Source organism: Schistocerca serialis, chromosome 3 (genome assembly GCF_023864345.2).
Source record: "Schistocerca serialis cubense isolate TAMUIC-IGC-003099 chromosome 3, iqSchSeri2.2, whole genome shotgun sequence".
Taxonomy (NCBI): Eukaryota; Metazoa; Arthropoda; class Insecta; order Orthoptera; family Acrididae; genus Schistocerca; species Schistocerca serialis.
In genome coordinates this window covers 119,220,686-119,233,778 of record NC_064640.1, presented here as the reverse complement: position 1 = coordinate 119,233,778, position 13,093 = coordinate 119,220,686, and the positions used below count along the sequence as shown (strand labels likewise).

The 13,093-nt window shown below is 43.7% G+C and overlaps 1 protein-coding gene across 1 annotated transcript in view; it reads right to left on the bottom strand.

Moving 5' to 3' along the window:
- The window catches only part of LOC126471546 (rhythmically expressed gene 5 protein), a 191,329-nt gene that overhangs the window by 23,000 nt on the left and 155,236 nt on the right, over positions 1–13,093 (bottom strand). The gene's annotated exons all lie outside the window — the stretch shown is intronic.

Below are 13,093 nucleotides of genomic sequence, written 5' to 3'. Positions count from 1 at the left end.
CTCCGCAAACAACTGCAAGAATAACACTGTGTACAGTACTGTCTTATCCATTCTGTTTACAGCTCCACGTCTATAAAATGTAAACAAAGACATCACGGACTGGTGTACTGAATTCACACAGAATCACGTCGATAATGGCTGGTAACCACAAAGTTGCATTTTTCTCGCAAACGGTTCATTTTCGAACCTATGTTTACTGATGCTCTTTTGCGTCTAGCATCAAGTACTTTCAACTGTACGCCATTAATGATTATACACCTTATATATCGGGAACACGACTATGCCTCGACCTATTTCTCTTCATAGCAGAAGAATCTAAACCCCTGAATGACCCGTGCGAGCCAAAGAATCTACGAGTATTTAGCGTGTAGTTGTGTGGAATTAAAGCACATATATAATCCAGTTAAACTGCTTCGAAACGAATCTGTAAATAGTTGACACTTTTGATGGCCTTTCGTTGAATTACTTAAAATGGTTGTGGACATGGACAAACCCTTTCTCTTAGTAAGTTAGCTCCTTACTATAAACGGAGTATGTTTTTGATTTATCGGTGACAGCGCATAATCTGAAGTACAGGTCTGATCCCTATGGAGCTGTGCAAGGATAGTGACTTTTGCTGAACCAAACTACATATCAAGAAACGTTCCCATATATTCGCTGGGATATTTGCATCTATTTTAAACAAAGAGAGTTAGTTACAGGCGGTGGACGTGGCAAGGAATTTACATCTATTAGCAACAATAAACTTTTAAATAGTAGGCAACCAATACGCTCTTGATCCTATGAGATGTAGCATAAAATGTTCTCTCGTTGATGAGTGAGGAAAGGTTAATCCCAGAACCTTGTTCAGTTTTCACCAGTACTTGTACTGAAGGACTTCATGAGATATGTCACGGATTGTATTTGCAAAGGCGTTATTAGCCTTTACAAGATTTCCGCTGGCTGCATTAATGCAGTGTTATAAATGCCAAGGATGTACCGAGGTGAACGCCAAGATAATAAGGTCCATCTTAAATGTATGCTATTTGGTCAGTTGCTTCTGACGAGTGGGACTGCATGAAAATTAAACTGTGAATTTTATCTTGCTTCGTGTACCGGCTACATATTTATGAAAGTGGAAAAACAAACTGCAGACCTTTAAAAGGTTTAAACTTAGCTACTCTAACCAAATGAACAATTGCTATATTTGTTAACCTAGGTGTCAGGAAGTTAAAAATTGCGTATTTTCATTTGTTGATATCTTACGGGATGCTAATTTGGGATATCGAGATTTGAATATCGCTGCTAGTAATTCAGTTTAGTGTCTTACGTACTGTGTGGCAAACTTAGCTTGTCTCCTAGGCTTAGTTTTTCTTCTGACAATGCCACTGGAAGAATTATGTCGACAGAAGATGTTCACTGAAAAAAAGTTTCGAGAATGGTAAGTCACATACAGAGTTCATCTTTTATTAAGGAACATATTCCTTTCAACTCTTTATTCGCTACTTATGAGCATGAGCCATTCGTAAGGTTCTAAGAGTGATCAGTTGTCCTCAAACTTCATTAAAAATATTTACAGATAAATTTACAACAGGTACTGAAATAGTATGCCTTGCACTTCATTACAAGTTAGATATCATCCCAGTAATGACATCCAATACTGTCGAGCATGAAAGGATTATGTTTTATTTCGTGAAATACGTTATCTCTTCATTGAATCAGCTTAACTTTATTGGCAGTTTAAATGATGTAAACCAGGACATTCTCGACATGCACCAAACGGAAACAATGCAGGTGAACGCATTGGCTACGAAACAGGTCCTGCTCGACCAATCAACGTTCTCCAAAGATGCTAGTTCACTGTACCCGCGAATCACTACCGAAATGAGCCGGGGCTGAATCTCGCCAGAACAAAAAGTTGCCGAGCACAGCAAGCTGTATCGCGTTCGGATGATCCGCAAGTGATGGCCAGCTGCCCCACTTAAGTAGACTGATTAACAGGAGTACAGATTTTTGAATATTACTACAATTCACTAAAGCCTCAATATTTCCCGGAAAAAGAAATGTTAGTGAGTTCTAACAGCAGTGTCGTGTAGTTTCTCACAATCCAGTCGCTGTTCCGACTTTCCAACTAACACCAGTGCGCGTGTGCAACAAACACCAATTTTAGTTGGGATTGGACCCTATGGATCACTCAAAGCTGTTATGTTTCAGTCTGATTTTTTCTTCGTGGATTCTTTTTCTTTCTTCAGTCTACTTTATCCGTGGTTTGGTGGCAACTTCACTCTCTGCCTATACTTCCGATTTGCTAATTTTTTGTCTGTACGAGCGTCTGTTGGAAATGTCTGATGGACTTACACGAACCTTTTCTAAATCTTTTTTTTTTTTTTTTTTTTTTTTTTATACCTGCTGGAACAAGATCATGGTTTTGCGTTGCTCGATGTATGTTGCAATTTTGTGGTAGGTTTTCTTGTCGATAATTTGTTGAATATGCCTATAAAATTTCAGTCTTCTTTTTCTTATGTCTGCCGCGAGATTCGATACTTCTTCGGTTGTTTTGGGGGACTGTGATCTGTATCCACCTATTGTACTTTTCGGGGCGAGTTTCTTTCTTAGAATTTTGCGTTCTTCTACAGGTCGTCAGGCGGATTTTGTGTGGTATTTTCAGGAGATGTTTTTGCAACATATAACTGGAGTCAATCCAAACAAATCCTGCTCATTACGTCTTGCATACGACACCCAGCGACGGAAAGCGTCGGTTTGTGTCACATCACAAAGAAAATTATTTTTAAATCGGAATTCGATAGAGCGGTCCCAAATTATCCTAATGCGTTATTGGTTTTATCGATATGTATTAACAGGAACAGTAATACATGAGGAATAACGATTTCTCTAGCAGCGACTAAGCAACGCTTCTGCATGGCGATAACTGTGCGGGCCGGGGAGGTATTGTCGCTGCTAGAGTACTGATTTGGAGTACCGGTTGTTCTTCGTGTTTTACTGTCCCTGCTAGTACATATCGATGAAACGAATATCGCACTAGACTAATTTGGAAGCGCTCTGTCGAATAGGCACGTTAAATTTCACTTTAAAAGTCATTTTCTTTGTAATGGGAAACAAACTGACGCTTTCCATTAGCGTAGGGCGTCAGTTGAAAAGACGTGATGAGCAGCATTTTTTTTTGGGCCGACTCCAGCTGCACCTTGCTAAAACGAAACTGCAAATATCTGTTGAAACACCAGAGAAAATGCGTCTGACGACTCTTAGGTGAGACACCATATACTGCGATTTTTTTGCTACACTTTATATATACACTCTTTGACATTTTCTGTGGAACAACTGTCAATTAATACATAACACCCGACGAACGATAGAAAAAGTAAATGTAGAGGGTGGGATGTGTAACTGCAGCGAAGCCTGGGCACGAACGCTCTGTATGCCTTCGACAGTTCATGCACTACACGTTTGACCGAGCGAGGTGGCGCAGTGGTTAGACACTGGACTCGCATGCGGGAGGACGACGGTTCAATCCCGCGTCCGGCCATCCTGATTTAGGTTTTCCGTGATTTCCCTAAATCACTACAGGCAAATGCCGGGATGGTTCCCCTGAAAGGGCACGACCGACTTCCCTCCCCATCCTTCCCTAATCCGATGAGACCGATGACCACGCTGTCTGGTCTCCTTCCCCAAAAAACAACCAACCAACCAACCACTACACGTTTGACGAATGTTGTAATGGAACCTATTGGTGTGACATTCCGTGTGATACGGAAACACGTCTGCAAGACATCATTTGAGTGTTTACGATCCTGGACGAGTAGTTGGACGGCTCGAAGCCCGGCTAAATTGTCACTAATGTGGCCACAGTAATGGGTGTGTCGGAAAGTGTCATCTCGCGACTAAAATGGGTCGCTGACGGTGGTAATGCTACGCGAAAGCATGCAGATGGTTGTAGACAGGTCATCATACTGCAAGAGGATAGATACGTAGCCCACTTCAACCACACTTTCATCGAGAAAGACTTCGTTGGTGTAGAGAGCATGTTGGTTGAGGCCAGCAACGGTGGTCCAGAGTAATGCTCTCCGACGATTCTCGCTTCACTGTGGCAAGTGATTTTGGCTAGCTGTTAGTGTGGTGAACATAATGTTCGTGAGCGTCATCGGTATGGCCTAGCCGCTATGATGTGGACAGGTATTGTGCACACTGGCCGAACACCGCTGTATATCTCTGCGTGAGGTGCCGTTACAGCACAGCGGTACTGCTGGGAGATTGTTCTGGATCATGTCCGTCAGTTTAGGGGTATGTTGGGTCCGGACTTTATGTACGACGTCCGACCACACAGACCGCTAAGGTGTCAGACACACTGGGAAGTGAAGATACTAATCCTATGTAATGGCCTGTGTGCTCCCCAGACTTAAACCCTACAGAGCATGCCTGGGATGCTCTTGGCAGGCGTGTTTCCTAATGAACATCCATTCCCGAACTGTGCAAGAACTTGCAGCCACGTTGAGAGAGAAGTGGGACAATATCTCTCATGGACTCCCAACAGTTTCAAATGTTCAAATGTGTGTGAAATCCTATGGGACTTAACCGCTAAGGTCATCAGTCCCTAAGCTTACACACTACTTAACCTAAATTATCCTAAGGACAAACACACACACCCATGCCCGAGGGAGGACTCGAACCTCCGCCGGCACTAACCGCACTGCCTATGACTGCAGCGCCCAGACCGCTCGGCTAATCCTGCGCGGCCCAACAGTTTGACAGCCAGAATGAATAACATCTCTGTTAGCCTTCTTTCCCATGTGGTGAAATATGTACGATTCTCGTTATAAATATATCACTCCACCTCTATAACGTGTATAATGTGTTTCATGTAATCCATTATTGCCTGTGATTATTCCTGTCCAACAATGTCTCTTTAGCAATTGTCAAGCAGTGTAAGTAATGTGTAGCTAAAGGACGTTGAAATGGATGTCTCCTGTTACAAAACTGAAGTTCGTATACATTACGAGCTTCTCTACGATCAACACTCGCCTCATCCTCACACACAATATCTGAAACCTCACTTGGCCGGCCGGAGTGGCCGTGCGGTTGTAGGCGCTACAGTCTGGAACCGCGAGACCGCTACGGTCGCAGGTTCGAATCCTGCCTCGGGCATGGATGTGTGTGATGTCCTTAGGTTAGATAGGTTTAAGTAGTTGTAAGTTCTAGGGGACTGATGGCCTCAGAAATTGAGTCCCATAGTGTTCAGAGCCATTTTTTTGAAACCTCTACATCTACAGTCTGGAACCGCGCCACCGCTGCGGTCGCAGGTTCGAATCCTGTCTCGGGCATGGATGTGTGTGATGTCCTTAGGTTAGTTAGGTTTAAGTAGTTCTAAGTTCTAGGGGACTGATGACCTCAGATGTTAAGTCCCATAGTGCTCTGAGCCATAACAACTGCTCATTCTCACTAAATGTTTATTTCACAGAAAGCTAACTAACTGAACTAAGAACTAAGAGCAGAATACAGCATTCTCTGGGTATCGGCGTACGGTTGGATACAGTTGATAGGATAAGAAAAACATAAATTCTTCAATTTATGAGACAGGGAGCCACGTGTAACAGTTAATCGCGTGCTGGGGTGTGGTGCTAACTGCTTGCCAGTACAGGAGAGCATTGTCGAAAAACTGGATAAATGCGAATTAAGTTTGGAGATTCATTTAGAATATTGTACTTGTTGTTTCCAGTTTTTGAGCTCCGAGCACCTGGAAAGTCCTGGCCGAAAGTTGAGTGCTCGGTAAACTGAGACGGACGCAAGCAGTGCATTGTACGCGGAGTCCCTGCGTGAAGACGGTCCGCGATCAATAACTCATACAGCCGGCACGTCAATAATAATCCCTGCGGGTGGTGCCTGGTGGCTGGCACTGCGTTCACGTCCCCCCCCTCCCCCCCCCCCTCCTTTCCGCCTCCCTCTCCGGCCACGAATTACGAGCGCAGCATGCCGCGTCGCGCTCCAAATACGCGCGGAGCGGAACGGCGCCAGGACCAAGACTTACGGTTTTCAGAGACTATTCCTCGGTTCGAACACACGTAAGTGCAGATAAACATTTGAGTGGAAGTATAAAGTACGCTATACGAGGGCGAAATACACTGCCTAATAAAAAAAAAAAAAAAGTCTTCACGGGTTGAGACGGTATGTGATGTTATTTCAGTGTTTACAATATCGAGCAAAATTTATAAAGAACTTGGAAATACGAGCACATGGATCAGTATGACGTAGCGCCTACTCTGGACTGGATGCATCTACTGATTCGGTTGTTAAGGCTCTCATAAGTCCGTTGTATCCTCTCGTGAGACCCGCAACTGATGTAACTCGTACTTGATATGGCGGAGCTGACATACGAGATAGACCCACACGTGTTCTGTCGGGAACAGGTCTGGGGATGTTGCTGACCACGCAGACAGTTTTCAGAGACACGTGCTGTGTGTGGACAAGCATTGTCCTGTTGAAAAATTGCACCACGATATAGTGGCGTTAGAGGTAGCACACGAGGATGCAGGAGTTTGTGACGTGCTGTTGTGCCGTCAGAGTTCACTCAATCATTAGCAGCACTCTGTGCTTCTCCAGAACACTGGAAGAATGGAAACTTTTCCAACCACGATTCATCATAATGGGACATCCTCATCAGCAGTCCGTGCTTCCATGCTACGACACCACTCCATCCACTCCATATGCAGCCGTTTGTGTTGTAGTGTTAACGGCTGCATACGCGTGGGATGATATTAAACGAGTCCGGCGGCAGGTAGTTTCCGTTCACTGGTGCAGGATGATACACACAATGTTGCAGGGCATCCATTACTTGTTCTCAGATGTGGAGGGAGTTAGGCGTGCTTGTTGAACAGTACGGGGATCCTCCTCTGTGGCGGTCAGATCTGGTCGAGTGGAACCTACACAAATGGTTCAAATGGCTCTGAGCACTATGGGACTTAACTGCTGAGGTCATCAGTCTCCTAGAACATAGAACTCGCGCGGTTCCAGACTGTAGCGCCTAGAGCCGTTCGGCTACTTCGGCCGGCTGAACCTAGACAAGTAGTATGCTTGCCCTCTCGTTTCCATGAAGTGTAAGATCGGTCCACTGCCACATCAGAATACTCCACAAAACTAGGTAAGCCAGGCAAACGGAAAACTATAGTGAGGCCCGTTTCAAACTCTGTCAGGTGCTAACAAAGCTGCCTGGTAACAACACTAAACATGAACACTAATGCCCTCTGGTGGCGGTCTACCAGCCACAGGTCATTGCAGCTCTAATAATTTACATACCTGGTAATGATGTGTACTCTATGAAGATACATTGACATCCCCTCACATCTTCTGGGTGTTTTTTCTTTTTTTTTTTTTTTTTTTTGTCTGGAACTGTATTAGTCAATCCTTAAACAGCACATTAGTCACTTCGGAGCACTGTAGATAGTTCAGAACTGGTACTGGACAGTCATGTGATCTACCACTGCTGATGTCAGTGGTGGCAGTGAAATGATGAGTCTAAACCTGGCAATTTCATGGAATCATCACATTAGGATGAGCCGACGTGGAGACGTAACGGAGTAACAAAAAGGAGCTATACTATCTGGACAATCTCATGACTACACCGTGAATGAAGTTGCCCGATTTGTTGGTGTATCAACGCGAGCTGTCTTACGTGTTTGCAAGGGCTGATTTACCATTCACAGCCATGTGAACGGCGTGAACACTGGCGGTAAAAAGATCGTAACCTATGATTACTGATTACCCTACGGCTTCTGACCTGTAAATCAACACATCATATGCAATGATGAAAGCACGAAAGCCATCTGATGATGAATTGTATGAACTCGAAACCGTTAACGGTAGTTTTTGGAAAAGTAACCTAAAACCAATTTGTGGCTGCTTGCTGTACACCATCAACAGTTACGTTCTGGCAGTTGTTATCCAGCGTTAAAATGTTTAGTGGTGTGGCATACTGTTTTGCCTGTCTATTTCTTGTTCCAGTCTGAGATTGTCTACGTCGACTCCTGTTATCCGAGAGTTGTCGATCACGAGAGATGGCACGTGACAATAGAACGTGGAGAGCCAGTCTGAAACAGTCCACAGCGACTCCTGTTATCCGAGAGTTGTCGCTCACAATAAATGGCAAGTGACAGAATGACACGTGGAGTGCAAAGTGCTTGCTGGACTTTTGCGATATAATGACATGTCTCAGACGACCCACGACTTAGTGTCGATCAAATGCACTTTCACAGCTTTTCCTGCTTGTGGAATGAACATTAATACCGCTCAGGAATCTTTCAATCCCGTGTACATTCCACGAATTATTAGAAACTTTTTTTCTTCCCATTTCAGATTTTAACCTACACTCAGTTCCCAGCATCTTCTTACAGAGAGATGAGTTTTCCAATTTTGTTGCCAACACTGTGGCTGTTAACTGCTAGTATTTTAACATTCTTGTCCTTTACTTTTTATCACTGATCTCTTTAATTACTTGTTTCTGAGATGACTATTTTTCGTCTGAGGATGACGAGGATTACGACGACACGACGATAATGACGGCGGCGGCGGCGGCGGCGGCGGCAACAACAATAACACTCAAGAGGCTGCGTTCTCCATCTTTTATGAAATTTTAATTTTTAACTCTAATGTTGCATGGCTATAATCCCCTCCAACTGCAATGCCGTGACATCAGAACATCCGTACCAGTGAAATGCAGTTCTCTCTGAGATTGTGTGTTATTTGTATACGTGAGTCTGGTGGCCGATAGGATTACAAAGTATCACCATTCATCGCTCCTTGACAGCAGTTCTTCTAAAATTATTCTCGACGTAGACTGAATTTACATGTAAGTATGTTTCTTTTCCTACTACTGTGAATGCAAAACGACGTCCATTTCAACGTATTTTCGATCTTATCCGCATGGCTGTAACGGATCGTGCAGCCACGTCTCGATCCCTGATTCAACAGATGGGCACGTTTGCAACACAACAACCATTTGCACGAACAGTTCGACGACGTTTGCAGCAGCATGGACTAGCAGCTCGGAGACCATGGCTGCGGTTATCCTTGACGCTGCATCACAGACAGGAGCGCCTGCGATGGTGTACTCAACGACTACCCTGGGTGCACGAATGGCAAAACGTCATTTTTTCGGATGAATCCAGGTTCTGTTTACAGCATCATGATGGTGGCGTCCGTGTTTCGCGACATCGCGGTGAACGCTCATTGGAAGCGTGTATTCGTCATCGCCATACTGGCGTATCACCCGGCGTGATGGTATGGGGTGCCATTGGTTACACGTCACGGTCACCTCTTGTTCGCATTGGCGGCACTTTGAACAGTGGACGTTACATTTCAGATGTGTTACGACCCGTGGCTCTACCCTTCATTCGATCCCTGCGAAACCCTACATTTCATCAGGATAACGCACGACCGTATGTTGCGGGTCCTGTACGGGCCTTTCTGGATACATACAATGTTCAACTGTTGCCCTGGCCAGCACATTCTCCAGATATCTCACCAATTGAAAACGTCTGGTCAATGGTAGTCGAGCAACTGGCTCGTCACAATACGTCAGTCACTACTCTTGATGAACTGCGGTATCGTGTTGAAGCTGCATGGGCAACTGTACCTGTACACGCCTTCCAAGCTGTGTTTGACTAAATGCCCAGGCATATGAAGGCCGGTATTACGGCCAGAGGTGGTTATTTTGGGTAGTGATTTCGTGAAAATGTAATCACATGTCAGTTCTAGTATAATATATTTGTCCAATGAATACCCTTTTATGATCTGCATTTCTTCTTGCTGTAGCAGTTTTAATGGCCAGTAGTGTATTTTAGTCAGCTCCGCAGCATTTATACTGTGTTTCAAGTTTTGGATTTTTTTAAATGTTGCGACGTGCGCTGCAATCTGTAAGTTGTTGAAATTTGTGCCTTCCCATGTTACTTGTATGATCTCTCACCACGTCAAATTAGTCCGCTGGGCGTACACACTAACAGCAATTTTTTCCGTTCCAGCCGTTGCCAGCAATTCGCAAACGCCTACACTGCTTCGCCGTACAGTCCAGCAAGAAACTCTTACTAGACTCCTGTGCTCTTCCACCTGCTTTAATCTGGCTCGATATGTTGAAGCTTTTCCTACGGGAGAAGTGTGTCGTATTGGTTACGTTCATCGTCAGGTTCAGATAGACCGTCACTCATGTTGGAACGGGGAATAGGATGTACCGCTTCCCTCCATTGAAGGTAATATTGTCACTGACAATTCACCCACAATCAAACGGACTAGCAGTTTGCAGGACAGTCTTTCGTGGATTAGTAGCACTATCTGATTTGGGAGAACAATGGAAAACCTAAATTTCGGTAGCCGACGGGAGTTTGAACTACGCTTCTCCCAAATAAAGGTCTAGATCTTAAACTATTTCACCTTCTCGCTCAGTAGGTACTTCGCCCAATACAACCATCTTCAGCAGCTTTCCGTTTCCCAACAACAGAGAAGACAGCTGTTAACTGTGCACCAGCTTCTCATTGACAGTCGGGTTCCATTCCAACTGGAACCATTCCGTTCATTGTATTGCAATTATTCTAAATAAGGAAACTCATGTGGAAACCCAGCCAGGTACAATAGAAATTTACGACAAATACAGATATATATTTCAGAATAAAATTCAGTCATCAGTTGCACAGTTATTTTTAATTTGCTTTACCTTTTTCTACAGATTAATCCGTTATCTTCAGAGACCTACAAAATTTGGTGTAATATACAGTATATAAGAACTTCCCATACATTTATGTAAAGTATAAAAAGTGTATTACAAAATATTACTTAATATTGATTTAGCACACGACAGCCTATTCTTCACAGATGCATAATGCCAGGACGCGTCCATTAATGTACGTATTGGATGTGATAATTTTAACCACAGATTGATAATTTACGGTAAATGTGCTACATTTATGTGAATAGTCGAATTGTGCTAGGAGCAAGGAACATGTATAAAAGCATATAAAAAGTGTAACTAATGTATGTAAAGGAACTCATATATAATACAGTTGAAAGACATTTCATGTAGCTCCACAAAAGCTACTGCTGACATTAATAACTGAAAAGAATAAGTCATTTCCCATTATTATGTAAGAGATGCTATACAACCGAAATAGCATCCGTTCATTGCAAGTTGATCATTCAACAAATGTCCGCCCCTGGTAACTGAGTGGTCAGCGCGAAAGAATGTCATACCTAACGGCCCGGGTTCGAGTTCCGGCTGGGTCGGAGATTGTCTCCGCTCAGGGACTGGGTGCTGTGTTGTCCTTATCATTTATATATTTGAAACTCTTACGAAAGGTTCATTTTGCTGTATTTGTCAGCTATATGCGGAATTTCCATGTTAAGCAAAGATGGAGGAGTAGTTTCTCAATTTTGAGATTTTCTGCAAAGGATGACTTATATGAATTTTGACAGTCTCTATTGAGCAAGTGCTCACGAAAACGTGTTTTAAATGCCCTTCCTATATTTTCTATATCAAAACTCGGACATACATTACACTGAATTTTATACACCCCAGATTTCGGAAATCTGTCAGTTGGAGCATTCCCATTATACGCTCTTATATGAAGAGTGGCTGGGTGACATTATTGGTAGTAAAGGATAACAGTGATCTCATACTTTCTAAACAAATTAGATGTACTATATGATGTCTGCTAAGCCAATATTAAGTATGCTTTTGTAATATACTTTATATGCTTTACATAAATGTATGGCCAAGTTCTTATATATTATGGAAGGTTTTTTAGGTTTCTGAAGATGACAGATTAATCTGTCGAAACCGGTAAAGCAAAATAAAAGTAACTATGCGACTGATGATTGATTTTTATTCTGAAATATATACCATACTACACTTGCTGAGAAAATAACAGCAATGAATAAAATCATAAATGGAGATACCATAAAAAATTCAGTATCAAATGTAATAGTTAATAGAATAAAGAGAATGAAACTTCCTGGCAGATTAAAACTGTGTGCCGGACCGAGACTCGAACTCGGGACCTTTGGATTTCACGGGTAGAGCACTTGCCCGTGAAACGCAAAGGTCCCGAGTTCGAGTCTCGGTCCGGCACACAGTTGTAATCTGCCAGGAAGTTTCATATCATCGCACACTCCGCTGAAGAGCGAAAATCTCATACAGGAGAATAAAGAGAATGTTTACAAACTAAGGTCACTTCCCGATTACGAATCTGTTGGCCTCTTTCGTCGCTGCACGCCCCTTCTCCACTCAAGCCATCAGCAACGCAGTCATTTGCTGTCTCTGGGATCGCCGCTACGATCGCGCTATGGCTTGTTTGCAAGGCACTACTCCTAATCTACCTATCGCACCGGCTGACCTAAGTCCCACTGAGATCAGTGCTGGTATTTATTGCGTAACTAAGTTTATTGTCACAGCTTTATTCAATGGATCCATTTGTAAACATTACCTTCAGTCCACTTGTAATCCTAGATAATCCTAGATAATTTTCTGTAAAGTTTGGAAGGTAGGAGACGAGATACTGGCAGAAGTAAAGCTGTGGGGACGGGGCGTGAGTCGTGCTTGGGTAGCTCAGCTGGTAGAGCACTTGCCCGCGAAAGGCAAAGGTCCCGAGTTCGAGTCTCGGTCCGGCACACAGTTTTAATCTGCCAGGAAGTTTCATATCAGCGCACACTCCGCTGCAGAGTGAAAATCTCATTCTGGATAGATGATGATCTGTGGCATCTCTGCCTAAAGACCACAATGCTGGTGAACGCATAAGTGTTTCGGAGCACACCATTCGTTCATAGCACATTTTTGAACATGGAGCTCCGCGTCGGACCACCGCTATGCGATCATACTTTGACCCAACGACAACGTCAATTACGATTGCAGGACCATAGGGATTCGACCGTCGACCAATGGAAACGTGTCAGTTCTTCGGGTGAATCACATTCTTGCTACACTAGGTCGCTGGTCATCGCCACAAATGCCGTCATCGATGTGAACGGCTGTTCGAACGCATGCTGGTGGGAGCAGTATTATGCCATTGGAGACATTCTAATGCGCTTGCATGGGACCTTTGATAGTAATGGAAAAATTCCGGTA